The sequence below is a fragment of the Meriones unguiculatus genome, chromosome X (assembly GCF_030254825.1).
Source record: "Meriones unguiculatus strain TT.TT164.6M chromosome X, Bangor_MerUng_6.1, whole genome shotgun sequence".
Taxonomy (NCBI): domain Eukaryota; kingdom Metazoa; phylum Chordata; class Mammalia; order Rodentia; family Muridae; genus Meriones; species Meriones unguiculatus.
The window spans coordinates 103,027,946-103,041,882 of NC_083369.1; the positions used below are offsets into that span (position 1 = coordinate 103,027,946).

The 13,937-nt window shown below is 37.4% G+C and overlaps 1 protein-coding gene across 12 annotated transcripts in view; it reads left to right on the forward strand.

The window, feature by feature from the left end:
- The window catches only part of LOC110543861 (melanoma-associated antigen 10-like), a 207,929-nt gene that overhangs the window by 20,284 nt on the left and 173,708 nt on the right, over positions 1-13,937 (forward strand). The window contains exon 8 of one of the 12 annotated variants that reach the window (XM_060375482.1): positions 412-442. The exons of the other annotated variants lie outside the window; for them this stretch is intronic. The gene's annotated coding sequence lies outside the window, so the exon portion shown is untranslated. The remainder of the gene's footprint in view (positions 1-411; positions 443-13,937) is intronic. 12 annotated transcript variants of the gene reach the window in all.

The window sequence follows — 13,937 nt, forward strand, 5'->3', positions numbered from 1 at the left end:
CTTTCTTTCTGGATTTTCCTGATATCATTCTGCTAGTAATTTGCCACCTAAAAGCACTTTAAAAAAATGGTAGACATTACTGCACATTTGTCTTCAAGTTATCATCTGAAATTTAGCATAAGTTTAGATATACACAAAGCTGTCATTATTATAATGTAGTGAATATGTAACTGTTTATACTTTAATTACGTTTATAATTTGTAATTTAATCACATCTTTATTATTATGCAATAAAGTAAAATACCATCCTAACTTGTTGATTTACTAGAAAAAATAACAAAGTCTTTGGCAGACAATTTTCTGTCTACTTTTGCTACTATTTTACTGTACTTCCTTTACATAATTCATTCTAATGAAATACATTTTATGTTTAAAATGCCTTTAATGCATCACCCTACTACATCTCTACAGAAAATATATGGAAATGAAAATAAATTTTCTGGTGGGTATTTGCCTCTAAATATTAAGATTTTATCATTAAATTATTCGTATTGGACATTTGGTCTAAAGAATATAAAATAGTATATGTTGGTTCATAATGAGTTGAAGTGAAAAGTAGAATTATCTGTAAGTGCATCTCCTAAGTGAACATGATTACATTTTCTCCTGATTAGTGCACAACTCTGAGGATGACTTATTTCTAATGCTCCCCCTTTATTCATTCCACTGAGGATTGAACTCAAGGCTTTGCACATACTAGGAAGGTGCCCTGTCACTGAGCTACATCCCTAGCCCTTTTTCATTTTTAGAGGTGTGAGAACTGAGGTAATTTTGTTCAAGTAAATTATTAAAAATGAATGGGATGAGTATCTGAGAAACAAGTTAAAACCACACAGTGGTCTGTTATCAAAACCCATTTCTTAGTCTGAAGTGATGTGTATGACTGTAGTTCCAGTACTTGGAAGACAGAAACAGGGGTGTTGTGGGTTATTAATATTTATTATTGATTTATCTGGAGTTAAACAATGGTTATTTCTGAAACAGCTGTATACCCAAATTATGGCACAGAGACTAGGATTTATTTAATTAACCTAGAGAACAATGCTGGGCAAGCCCGTAGAATTTCCTACCATTCAGATTTCACACATTATACTTGCTTTTAGTCATATCTTAGGTCCGGTTCATCTCTCCACATGGTTCCAAGTCCTGTCTTGCCAACCTCTGCTCTCCTCTTCTCTTGCTTCCTTTTTCTCCCCTCCAGACCAGGATGTCCCACCCTATTCTCCCCATTGCACAGCACTGGCTAGTTTTTTTTTTTTGTTTTTTTTTTTTTTTTTTGGCAACACAGAGAACAAATGGTGGCAGGTTTACACAACTTGAGACAGGTGATGCTTATTCTAAGCATCACAATGCAATGTCCGGATTGAAACCAGAGAGTGGGGTAGAGAAATCAGCACTTGAATGAACAAGGGTACATTCCACAATAATATTATACCAACACAGGGGTATTTTAAGTTTCAGGCCACCATCAGCTATGTAGTGAAACTCTTTTAAAATGACTTTAAAGACATGAATGTAGAATGAGGACTACTTGCGAAGAGGAAGGAGATCAACAGAAGTGATGGGGTTAGAGGATAAGGGGTAAATATGATCAAAATACATTATATACATTTATATATCCACAAAACTAATTGTGTATGGACTAATGAAAAATAGAAGACAGAACTAAAAAATTCTTTAACTAATGTCATTTTCAATGATTTAAAAATTAGTACATCTTAAAGTGGGAAATAGTAAGATCTGGAGAGGACAGGAGTTCCACAAGGAAAGCAACAGAACCAAAAAATCTGAGCACAGGGTTCTTTCCTGAGACTCAAACTCCAACCAAGTACCATGCATGGAGACCACCTAGAACTCTTGCACAGATGTAGTCCATGGCAGTTCAGTGTCCAAGTGGGTTCCATAGTAATGGGAAGAGGGACTGCCTCTGACATGAACTGATTGGCCTGCTCTTTGATCACCTCCTCCTGAGGGGTGAGCAGCCTTACCAGGCCACAGAGGAAGACAATATAGTCACTCCTGATCAGACTAGGATCAGAAGGAAGGAGAGGAAGACTTGGGGAGGGGCATTTGTGAAGAAGGGGGAGGGAAGGTGGAATTGGGAGGAAAGGAGGGAGGGGCTTATAGGGAGATACAAAGTGAATAAAGCGTAATTAATAAAAAAATTTAAAAAAGAAAGTGCATTGATGGAATGCCACTATGCAGGGAACTATGAACAATATCCTAAGACAAGCAAAGTGCTTCTCAAAATCATATCAAACACTTATTTCACTTTCATGATAGAAACAAAACACAGTTGTTCCTTGTAAGTGATAATTTGCGATCAATTCTACCTGTGTAATAGTAGGTTATTCTTGCTGGCAGAATTCAATAAGAATTCAATAAATAAACTTAACCCCCCAAAATTAGCACATCTTAAATAGATAGCAGTACATTTAAAATAAATAGTAGTATCTCTATTTCATGAAAACAAAGGACCCCATGATACATTAAATGATGCATTGGAGAGAATGATGTTTTTAATTTCTAGGAAGCTTATCAGAATGGCTTTACTAATATTTACTAAATGACTATGGGATTCATTATACTTTGATTTTGGGACATTTATTTTAACCCACTACCCTTACAAAAGATTAAGAGAATAAAATACATACGCTTGCTAAAATGATAATTTTAATAAACTGCTTTGAATTTATTATATACTTTATATATAAAAGTTTGAAAGTACTTTTTTGAATCAATTTAATTGAAAATATTCAATTATAATTTAATTGGAAAAGACATAATTCATGTCAAGTTAATTAGGAAAATCTGTTTTACTTTTGAGAATATCAGACTTAAATTTTAAATAAAAAAACATGAATATATATTTTAGTATAGCTATCAAAACCACAAAGAAATTAAGGAATACTTACTGATAGATAACAAATATCAGATTAAGAAAACAGTGATAGGGCTGGAGAGATGGCTCAGAGGTTAAGAACACTCGCTGTTCTTCCAGAGGTCCTGAGTTCAATTCCCAGCAACCACATGGTGGTTCCCAACCATCTATAGTAAGATCTAGTGGGCAGGCAGAATGTTGTATAGATAATATTATTTATTAATAAGCCTTTTGGAAAAAAAAGATATCAGTGATATATTTTATCCACTTGTAAAATCATTTTAGTTCTAGTATGCCATTTTAAATTAAAGAATGTAAAGTATAACTGATATATGACATATGACTCAATGAATATGAGCTCATATATAATGTCCTTGGGTAAATAGAAGGGTATATTTTGTTAAAACTAACTAGCTTTTTAGTTTTATAATGCAGTGTAGACAATGAGTTAATTTGAAGATAAAATAAGAACTGATTTTAGTTGGAAAAGATATTACATAATACAAACAGAAAAGTTTTTAACTAATTTAAGTTTAAAAAGATAACATTTTCTATGCATAAATTTTGCCAGTATAAACATTTTTTAGTGCTGGAGAACATCCAGTTAAAAGAATTACACTTAAAAGTTACAGGTAAAAAAATCTACTAGTGGTAGATACTGTTGTTCATTAGTTTTTTTTTTTTTTTTTTTTTTTTTTTTTTGTTTCCTATTGAAAACACATTAGCGGAAGGAAGGAGAAGAAGACCTCCCCTATCAGTGGACTTGGGGAGGGTCATGAGTGAAGAAGGGGGAGGGAGGGTGGTATCAGGAGGGGAGGGGGGAGGGGCTTATGGGGGGATACAAAGAGAATAAAGTCTAATTAATAAAAAGTCAAAATAATATAAAAGAAAACACATTAGGGGTTAGTACTGATGAGAGCCGAAAAAATAATGTTTAATTTTAGTATTTTGGGTGAAATTGTTCCCATGTGGATAATTTTTGGGAGACAAACATATGAAAGCTGAATATCTGTAAATAGATGCTCTGATACGACCCCTCCTGCAGTAGCCAGTCTCCCAGCAGGCTTAGTCTAGAGCAATATGTTATTACCATTTTTTAAATTAAAAAAAATATTTATATATTTATTCATTATAATATATTCACTTTGTATCCATGCTGCAGCTCCTACCTTTGTCTCCTCCCAGTCCCACCTACCCTCCCTTTTCTCCCTCTATAATCTTTCCCTAGTCACCTGATAGAGGAGGATAGATATAACAGGAGTCACCTTTTATCTGACCCTAGCCTATCAGTTTTCATCAAGGCTGGCTGCATCATCTTTTTCTGTGGCCTGGAAAGGCTGCACCTACCCCAAAGGGAGGTGATGAAAGAGCCTGCCATTGAGTTCATGTGAGGGACAACCCCTGTAAGCTTAGTAGGTAACCCACTTGGAAACTGAGCAGCCCATGGGCTCCCTTTAAACAGGGGGTCTAGTTCCTCTCCATGCATGGTCCTTAGTTGGAATATCAGTCTCTCCAGAACCTCTGGGGCCAGGTATTTTGGCTCTGTTGTTCTCCCTGTAGAGTTCCTGTCCTCTCCAGGTCTTTCTATCTCCCTCTTCTTCCATAAGGATTCTGACACTTTGCCCAAAATTTGGCTATGACTCTGTGTATCTCCTTGATACCCTGGTGGGTAGATTTTTTTCAGAAGTCTTCTGTGGAAGGCTCTTTTACTGTTCCTTGTCTTCTACTTCTGATGTATACCCTGTATGTCCTTCTGAATGAGGATTAAGCCTCTTCCCTAGGGATTTCCTTGTTGTTTAACTTCTTTAGGAGTATAGATTTTATTATGTTTATCCTATATTATACGGCTAATATCTACATATAAGTGAGTATATATAATTTATGTCTTTCTACTTCCAGGTTACCTCACTCAAGATGATCTATTCTAGTTCCCACTATTTGCCTGCAAATTTCATGATTTCCTTGTTTTTAATTGCTGAGTAGTATTCCATTGTGTAAATGTACCACACCTTCTGTACCATTTTTCCGTTGAGGGACATCTGGGTTGTGTCCAGGTTCAGGCTATTATGATAGAGCTGCTACAAACATGGTTGAGAAAATGTCCTTATTGAATGGTGGAACACCATTTGGGTATATGCCTAGGAGTGGTATAGCTGGATCTTGAGGTAGCACTATTCCTAATTTTCCAAGGAAGCACCAGATTGATTTCCAAATTGGTTGTACAAGTTTACATTCTCACCAGCAATGGAGGATTCCCCTTTCTCCATATCATCTCCAGTATACATCATCCCTTGAGTTTTTTATCTTAGCCATTCTGATGGGTGTGAGGGGAAATCTCAGAGTCGTTTTGATTTGCATTTCCATGATGACTAAGGACTTTGAGCATTTCTTTAAGTGTTACTCTGCCATTCAATATTCCTCTGTTGAGGATTCTCTGTTAGTTCGGTACCCCATTTTTTAATTGGGTTACTTGGTTTGTTGGTGTTTAACTTCTTCAGTTCTTTATATATTCTATATATTAGACCTCTGTCAGATATAATGTTGGTGAAGATCTTTTCCCAGTCTGTAGGCTGTCGTTTTGTTCTGATGATGGTGTCCTTTGCTTTACAGAAGCTTTTCAGTTTCATGAGGTCCCATTTATTGATTGTTGCTCTTAGAGCCTGTGCTGTTGGTGTTCTCTTCAGGAAGTTGTCTCCTCTGCCAAAGAGGTCAAGCCTGTTCCCCACTTTTTCTTCTGACAGATTTAATGTGTCAGTTCTTTGATCAACTTGAACTCTAATTTTGTGCAAGGTGATATAGGTCTATTTTCACTTCTCTACATGTAGATATCCAGTTAGACCAGCACCATTTGTTGAAGATGCTGTCTTTTTTCCATTGTATGGTTTTGGCTTCTTTGTCAAAAATTAAGTTTCCATAGGTGTGTGGGTTTACTTCTGGGTCTTCTATTCAATTCCATTGGTCCACCAGTCTGTTTCTATGCCACTACCATACTCTACTGTTGCTCTATAGTACAGCTTGATATCCAGGAAGGAGATATCTCCAGAAGAGTTTTATTTTTTTTTCTTTTTAAAAGCTTTTATTAATTACAGTTTATTTACTTTGAATCTCCCATGTAACTCCCTCCCTCCTCCCTCCCAATCCCACTCTCCCTTCCACTTCTCCACCCATGCCCCTCCCCAAGTCCACAGATAGTGGAGGTCTTCTTCTCTTTCCTTCTGATCCTAGTCTATCAGGTCTCATCAGGACTGCCTGCATTGTCTTCCTCTGTGGTCTGGTAAGACTGCTCCCCACTCAGGGGAAGGTGATCAAAGAGCAGGCCAATCAGTTCATGTCAGAGACAGTACCTGTTCCCATTACTAGGGAACTCACTTGGACACTGAACTGCCATGGGCTACATCTGTGCAGGGGTTCTAGGTTATCTCCATGAATGGTCCTTTGTTGGAGTATCAGTCTCAGAAAAGACACCTTTTCCCAGATATTTTGGCTCTGTTGCTCTCCTTGTGGAGCTGCTGTCCTCTCCAGTTCTTACTGTTTTCCACTTCTTTCATAAGATTCCCTGTACTCTGCCCAAAGGGTGGCCATAAATCTCAGCATCTGCTTTTATACCCTGCAGGATAGAACCTTTCAGAGGCCCTCTGTGGCAGGCTCCTTTCCTGTTCTCTGTTTTCTCCTTCTTCTGATGTCCATCCTCTTTGCCTTTCTGAATGGGGATTAAGCATTTTAGCCACAGTCCTCCTTCTTAATCAGTATCTTTAGGTGTACATATTTTAGTAGGTTTATCCTATATTATATGTCTAATATCCATTTATGAGTGAGTATATACCCTGTGTGTCTTTCTGCTTCTGGGATACCTCACTCAGGATGATCTTTTCCAGTTCCCACCATTTGCCTGCAAATTTCATGATGTCCTTGTTTTTTGTTGCTGAGTAATATTCCTTTGTGTAGATGTACCACAATTTCTGTATCCATTTTTCAGTTGAGGGGCATCTGGGTTGTTTCCAGGTTCTGGCTATTACAAATAAAGCTGCTACAAACATGGTTGAGCAAATGTCCTTGTTGTATACTTGAGCATCTTTTGGATACATGCCTAGGAGTGATAGAGCTGGATCTTGAGGAAGTGCCAGATTGATTTTAGAGTAGTTGTACAAGTTTACATTCCACCAACAGAGGAGGAAAATTCCCCTTTCTCCACAACCTCTCCAGAATGTGTTGTCACTTAAGTTTTTGATCTTAGCCATTCTAATTGGTATAAGGTGAAATCTCAGGGTCATTTTGATTTCCATTTCCATGATGACTAAGGTCGTTGAGCATTTTTTTTAACAGATTTTTTCTTTTTTTTTCAAATGGAAATTTTTATTTTTTTTAATATTAGTTACAGTTTATTAACCTTGTATCCCACCTGTATCCCACTCCCTTATTCCCTCTCAATTCCTCCCTCCCTCCCTCATCTCCTCCCTGCCCCTTCCCAAGTACATTGATAGAACAGGACCTCCTCCCCTTTCATCTGATCCTGTTTTATCAGGTATCTTCAGGACTGGCTGCAAAGTCCTCCTCTGTGGCCTAGCAGGGCTGCTTCTTCCTCGGGGGTGGGGTGTCAAAGACATTGAGCATTTTTTAAGTGTTTTTCTGCCATTCGATATTCCTCTATTGAGAATTTACTTTTTAGCTCTGTACCCCATTTTTTAATTGGATTACTTGATTTGTTGCTGTTTCCTTCTTTAGTTCTTTATATATACTGGATATTAGCCCTCTTTCAAATATAGGGTTGGTGAAGATCCTTTCCCAATCTGTAGTGTGTTTTCTTTTGACAACAGCGTCCTTTGCATTACAGAAACTTTTCAATTTTATGAGGTCCCATTTATTGATTGTTGATCTTAGAGCCTGTGCTGTTGATGTTCTCTCCTGTCCCAATGAGTTCCAGGCTCTTCCCCACTTTTTCTTCTAACAGGTTTAGTATGTCGGATTTTATATCAAGGTCTTTGATCCACTTGGACTTTAGTTTTGTGCAGGGTGATAAGTTTGGATCTATTTGCATTTTCTACATGTAGATATCCAGTTAGACCAGCACCATTTGTTGAAGATGCTATCTTTTTTTCCAATGTATAGTTTTGGCATCTTTGTCAAGGATCAGGTGTCCATACATGTGTTGGTTTATTTCAGGATCTTCTATTCGATTCCGTTGATCTACCAGTTGGTGTCTATGCCAGTACCAAGAAGTTTTTAGTATTGTTGCTTTATAGTACAACTTGAGATCAGGGATGGAGATACCTCCAGAGGATCTTTTATTGTACATGATTGTTTTAGCTGTTCTGAGTTATTTGTTCTTCCATATGTCATTGAGAATTGTTCTTTCAATATCTATAAAAATTTGTGTTGGTATTTTGATGGGAATTGCATTGAATTTATAGATTTCTTTTGGTAGGATAGCCATTTTCACTATGTTAATCCTACCAACCCATGAATGTGTGATATCTTTCCATCTTCTGATATCTTCTTCAATTTCTTTCTTCAGAGACTTTTTGTTCATACAGTTCTTTCACTTGCTTGATTAGAGTTACACCAAGGAACTTTATGTTATTTGTGGCTATTGTGAAGGGTGTTGTTTCCCTAATTTCTTTCTCAGACCATTTGCCTTTTAAATACAGGAGGGCTTCAGATTTTTTTTGTGTTATTTTTTTTTCTCATGAAAAAGTTTATTTTATTTTATTAATTAAACTTTATTCACTTTGTATCCCCCCCACAATCCCCTCCCTCCTCCCCTCCCAGTCCCACCCTCCCTTCCCCTTCTTCATGCATGCCCCTCTCCAAGTCCACTGATAAGGGAGGTCCTCCTCTCCTTCCTTCTGATCTTAGTCCATCAGATCATATCAGGAGTGACTGCATTGTCATCTTCTGTGGCCTGGTAAGGCTACTCCCCCCTCATTCCCTCCCAGTCCCTCCCTCCCTCCCTCATCTCCACCGTACCCCTTTCCAAGTCCACTGATGGGGGGACCTCCTCCCCATTCATCTGATCCTGTTTTATCAGGTATCTTCAGGACTGGCTACAAAGCCCTCCTCTGTGGCCTAACAGGACTGCTCCTCCCTTCGGGGGTGGGGAGGCCAAAGAGCCAGTCATTGAGTTCCTGTTAGAAATAGTCCTTGTTCCCCTCAGTTTGGGAAACCAATTGCTTACTGAGCTACCACAGGCTACATCTGAGTGGAGGTTCTAGGTTATATCCATACATGGACCTTGGTTGAATGTCAGTCTCAGAAAAGACCCTGTGCCCAGATATATTTGGTCCTTGTGGAGCTCCTATCCTTTCCCCATCACTAACTCCCCTTCTTTCTTATGATTCCCTGTACTCTGTCAAAGGTTTGGTCATGAGTCTTTGCTTTGAAAACACTGCTAGTTAGTCTTTCAGATGCGCTCAGTAGACTCCTGTCATACGTTCAATGCACATCCCATCTGTCTTTCTAAACGAGGATTGATCATCTTATCCCATGTCCACTCAATTGACATCTTTTTTAGGTGTATAGATTTCATTATGAGTTATATTGAAGCCTTGAAACTTTTACTGTACTTGAAAAATTTCCAGTATAATAAAGATAGTAATGCTAAGAATAAATCGTCTTGTAGAAAACTGTCATAAAAGGATTTATCCATAGATTTTAATGTTATACCTGTTGAAAGAGCGTTGTTAACACTTGCTTAGGGGGTTGTCTTCAGTATAAGTATAGTATTACCACTGACATCACAGATTTTCATATATATGTACACACACACAATGATAACTCCCAACCATCTGTTTCTTGGCCCATTGTTAGTGTAGAAATGCCATTGGTTAGCATAGGTACAGAGGCATTAAATCTTAGAATTGGGTAAACATACCAATTCATTCACCAGGGCAAAAGGATCATGGAAGACAGAAAGCCAAACTTGAAAGTAAAGCCTATCAGTATTGGTATCTGAATACCAGTGACATTGCCTTTTCTATGTGGTAGTCAGAAAAATCCAATATGTGTTTTTTATTTAAATGTCACCCTAGATTTTTTAAGTAACATATTACACATTTATTACTTGACAATTTTCCTAGCATTCTGTAATTGATTCCCCAGTTTAGAAGAGAAAGGGCTCAGCAACTGTAGGGATGGATAGAGCCATGGTTGGAGGCAGACAGCTTCTCACCAAACTGAAAATATTTGGAATGTCAGTAGTAAGAACCACTTTGCACAGTCTTGTGTGAGTTGGTGCCTTCAGTGGCTGTGTTCATTTTTCATAAGTGACCTTTTTCCCTTGTCATGGCTTAAGTTTAGTTTCAGTATCAGTGAATCCTTTCTGGATTAGAGGTCCTAAGAGAGGTAGTAATGGACATTGAGCTGTTTTCCTTGTGTCATTTTATATGTTATTAGGGAAGGTCAGCAAGGTGGATCAGACCTGGACAGGAAGTATATTATTCTCAAGAGTCAAGGACCCAGAGTTGTCATCATGGACTTATGATTGATTTCCAAATCTAATAGTACTTTTGATGACATAAGAGAATTATAGCAGGAAACACATCCAAAGGTTTTTCATGAAATGAGAAGAACAAGTGAACATTAACATCTACAGTTAAATGTTACATTAAAACTTAAGGATTTAAAAAATAGTTGATTAAAGATATAATTATATTGTTTCTTCCTTCACTTTACTCCCTCCAACATTCCCACACACATTCCCATACTCTCAAATTTATTATTTACATGCACACATGCATATGTACATACATGCACACACAGAAGAGAGAGAGAGAGAGAGAGAGAGAGAGAGAGAGAGAGAGAGAATCTGATCAGTCCACATAACTTTAAAAACTCCCCAAGAATATTGTTTGGGTCAGAGTAAAGGGATTTGTCAGCCTTCAATGTCACATCACAGTCCATCACTGAGTGAAGTCAGGGCAGGGCTAAGACAGTGCAGGTTCTCAAAGGTAGCATCTGATACAGGAGCCATGGAAGAATGCTACTTACCTAACTATTCCTCATTGGTTGCTCATCCTGCTTTGTTTTAAAAAATATTTCTTTTTTGAGATTATAAAATAATTACATAATTTCTCCCTTCCTTTTCTTCCTTCCAAGTCCTCTTATGTACTTTTCCTTGCACTCTTCCAAATTCTTGTCCTCTTTTTTTAAATATGTACTTATTTTTTATTATTTATACAATATTCTGCCTTTGTGTGTGCCTACACACCAGAAGAGGACACTAGAGCTCACTGTATATGGTTATGAGCCACCAAGTGGTTGCTGGGAATTGAACTCAGCACCTTTGGAAGAACAGCCAATGCTCTTAACCTATTAGCCATCTCTCCATCCCTCCTTTTTTTTTTTATTAATTGTTGTTACACACACACGTGTGTGTATATTTGTGTATGTATATTATGTTCCTAAATATAATCTTCTCAGTCTTTTTTTTTTTTTCTTCTTCTCAGTCTTATAGTGTTACTTGTATGTATATCTCTTCAGGGCTGGCCATTTGGTATTGGATAACCAGTTAGTGTCTACTTCCCTGTGAATGACCACCTCTCCTGCTTCCAGTATTCCTTAGTTGCCTATAGTTCTATGTGTATGGTTGAGGCCTTTCAAGTTTTCTCCCATCCACAGTAACATGTCTATTGGTGTTGTTCTTGTTCAGTTGCCAAACTTTGGGCAGAGTGCAGGGAATCTTATGAAAGAAGGGAGAGATAGGAAGACCTGGAGGGGACTGGAGCTCCACAAGGAGAGCAAGAGATAAAAAAATTTTGGGCACAGAGGTCTTTTCTGAGACTGATACTCCAACCAAGGACCATGCATGAAGATAACCTAGATCCCATACAACTCCCCGCACAGATGTAGCCCATGGCAGCTCAATCTCCAAGTGGGTTCCATAGCAAAGGAAACAGGAACTGTCTCTGACATGAACTCAGTGGCTGGCTCTTTGATCACCTCCCCCTAATTGGGGAGCAGCCTTACTAAGCCACAGAGGAAGGTAATGCAGCCAGTCCAGATGGGACTTGATAGGTTAGGGTCAGAAGGAAGGAGAAGAGGACCTCCCATTTCATGGGAGGGGCATGGGAGGAGATGAGGGAGGAGGCTAGAGTGGGGATACAAAATGAATAAATTTTAATTTATAAAAATATAAATAAAATATTAAAAGTAAAACAAAACCCACAAGCAGCATACCTTACTATTGGGTTGAGTCCAGTCATGAAGAAAAATGACTGAAAACCAGACAGTGTTAGAGGTTTGGGAAGAGAGGAGAGGTAATACATCCTGGAGAGTACTGTGAGCACCTGGGTCTCAAGCATCAAGCTTGGTGCCAAATGTGTCATCCCTTAGACACATACAGAAGTTTCCTTATGGCCCCAAAGGGCATTCAGAATTGCTACTCTCTTTGGAAAGAAACTTCTCCCTCAGATGTATGAGCTCACATTCCTGGATGGAAATGAGAAAAGCATGTAACGGAGACCATGAGAAATCCAGGAGATAACAGTTGGCTTTAAGGAGTGCCACACTGCCTATATATACAGCACAGAGCTCTTAGAAACACTTGTAGGGCTTTTACAATAATGTTCACTCAAGAGGTAAAAATAGTATTTCAACTAAAGCCATAAAATTCTATTGAAAAAATGATTTCCAGGTCATCTTAGCAATATTTTATGTTTTTTTTTAAATGGGCGATAGTGATCAGTCATTTACTGTATCTCACACTGTGTCTTCTATATAGTTGACCAGAGGGTCAATGCATCCCTCTCTGCTCCTCAGTCCTGGTTAAGTTTGGGGAATTATTTTAATTGCACCTTTCTACCCCTTCATAGTAATAAGGAATTCCTGATCAATCTTGTGGTAAGTAAGGTTGTGGTCAGAAGGCTTTCTCAGTGGAACTGTGCTCTACAAAAATCTGTTGGGAAATATCTGTTTTGTGTGTTGTGATCTAATTTTGTTAACAGAACTCATGAAAACTTTCTCTTTTTTTTTTGACTATTTAAAGGCCACCATTGCACCATATTTATTTTAATATGTACGGCACTTAGTTTGATTAGTATGAGGTATTCTTCTGAGGTTTCTGTGTGAGAATTGATAGTCTAAATACTAAATACTAAATTGATAGTCTAAATACTAAAGTAAGTTAATTTTCTGTTGTCAAAGTTAAGTACTTCACTCATTTGAGATTTGCTCGTAGATTTATGTATTAAATATAATGTACCAAAAAACAGGAAGGGAACATATTTTTCCTGCACCCAATCAAATAGACTCAGATTACTTATTTTTCTTTCTCTGTACCACTTGCTCATCTGTTGAAACATGTATGCCTTTTAAATGTAAATAAACAAACCATTTTAAAACCCCAACAGAAAATTATATTGTGGTGGCATGGAAAGGACCAAGTGGTAAATCAAAAGGTACCTACTGTGGTGGTTTTGTTGAGAACTATAGTATCTGTTTTTCTGCTACATACCACTCATTTTGTCACATGGCTGTTATGAGGCAGCTAAGAACACATGGAAAAGAAAATGTAAGTAGGACTGATCAGTGAAATGGGAGTAACCATGAAAACTCCTTCTTGCCTCCCTCATTACCACAATGTTAGAAGTGAACACTACAAGCTGGCAAACAGGTAAACTCTGACTAATCACAAATATAGCATTTTTGTTTTTGAGGGTTTTTTTTTGATTTTTTAATCTTTTGAAAAATCATCAAATATATGGGATACAGTGTGACTTTTGATATATTTTCATATTATGAAGTGATTACATTAAGCTAGCTAATAAATCTCTTACCTCATATAATTTTAATTTTGTGCTGAAAACAGAAATCTTTTAATAACATTTTTATAATACAGCATGTAGTTACTAATTGTGGTCTTCATGTCGAACATATAACTAAAACTTATTTATCCTGTTTATCTTGAAACATTGTGCTCTTTGATCAACATCTTCATTTTCCATTTCCTCTATATCATATTAAGTTTGTTTAGTATAATGAGCTAAAACATGATATATCTTGCGTGTCAAATAAATAAATAATCAATTCAGACTATAATGTAGAGCTATGATTTGACATTTTC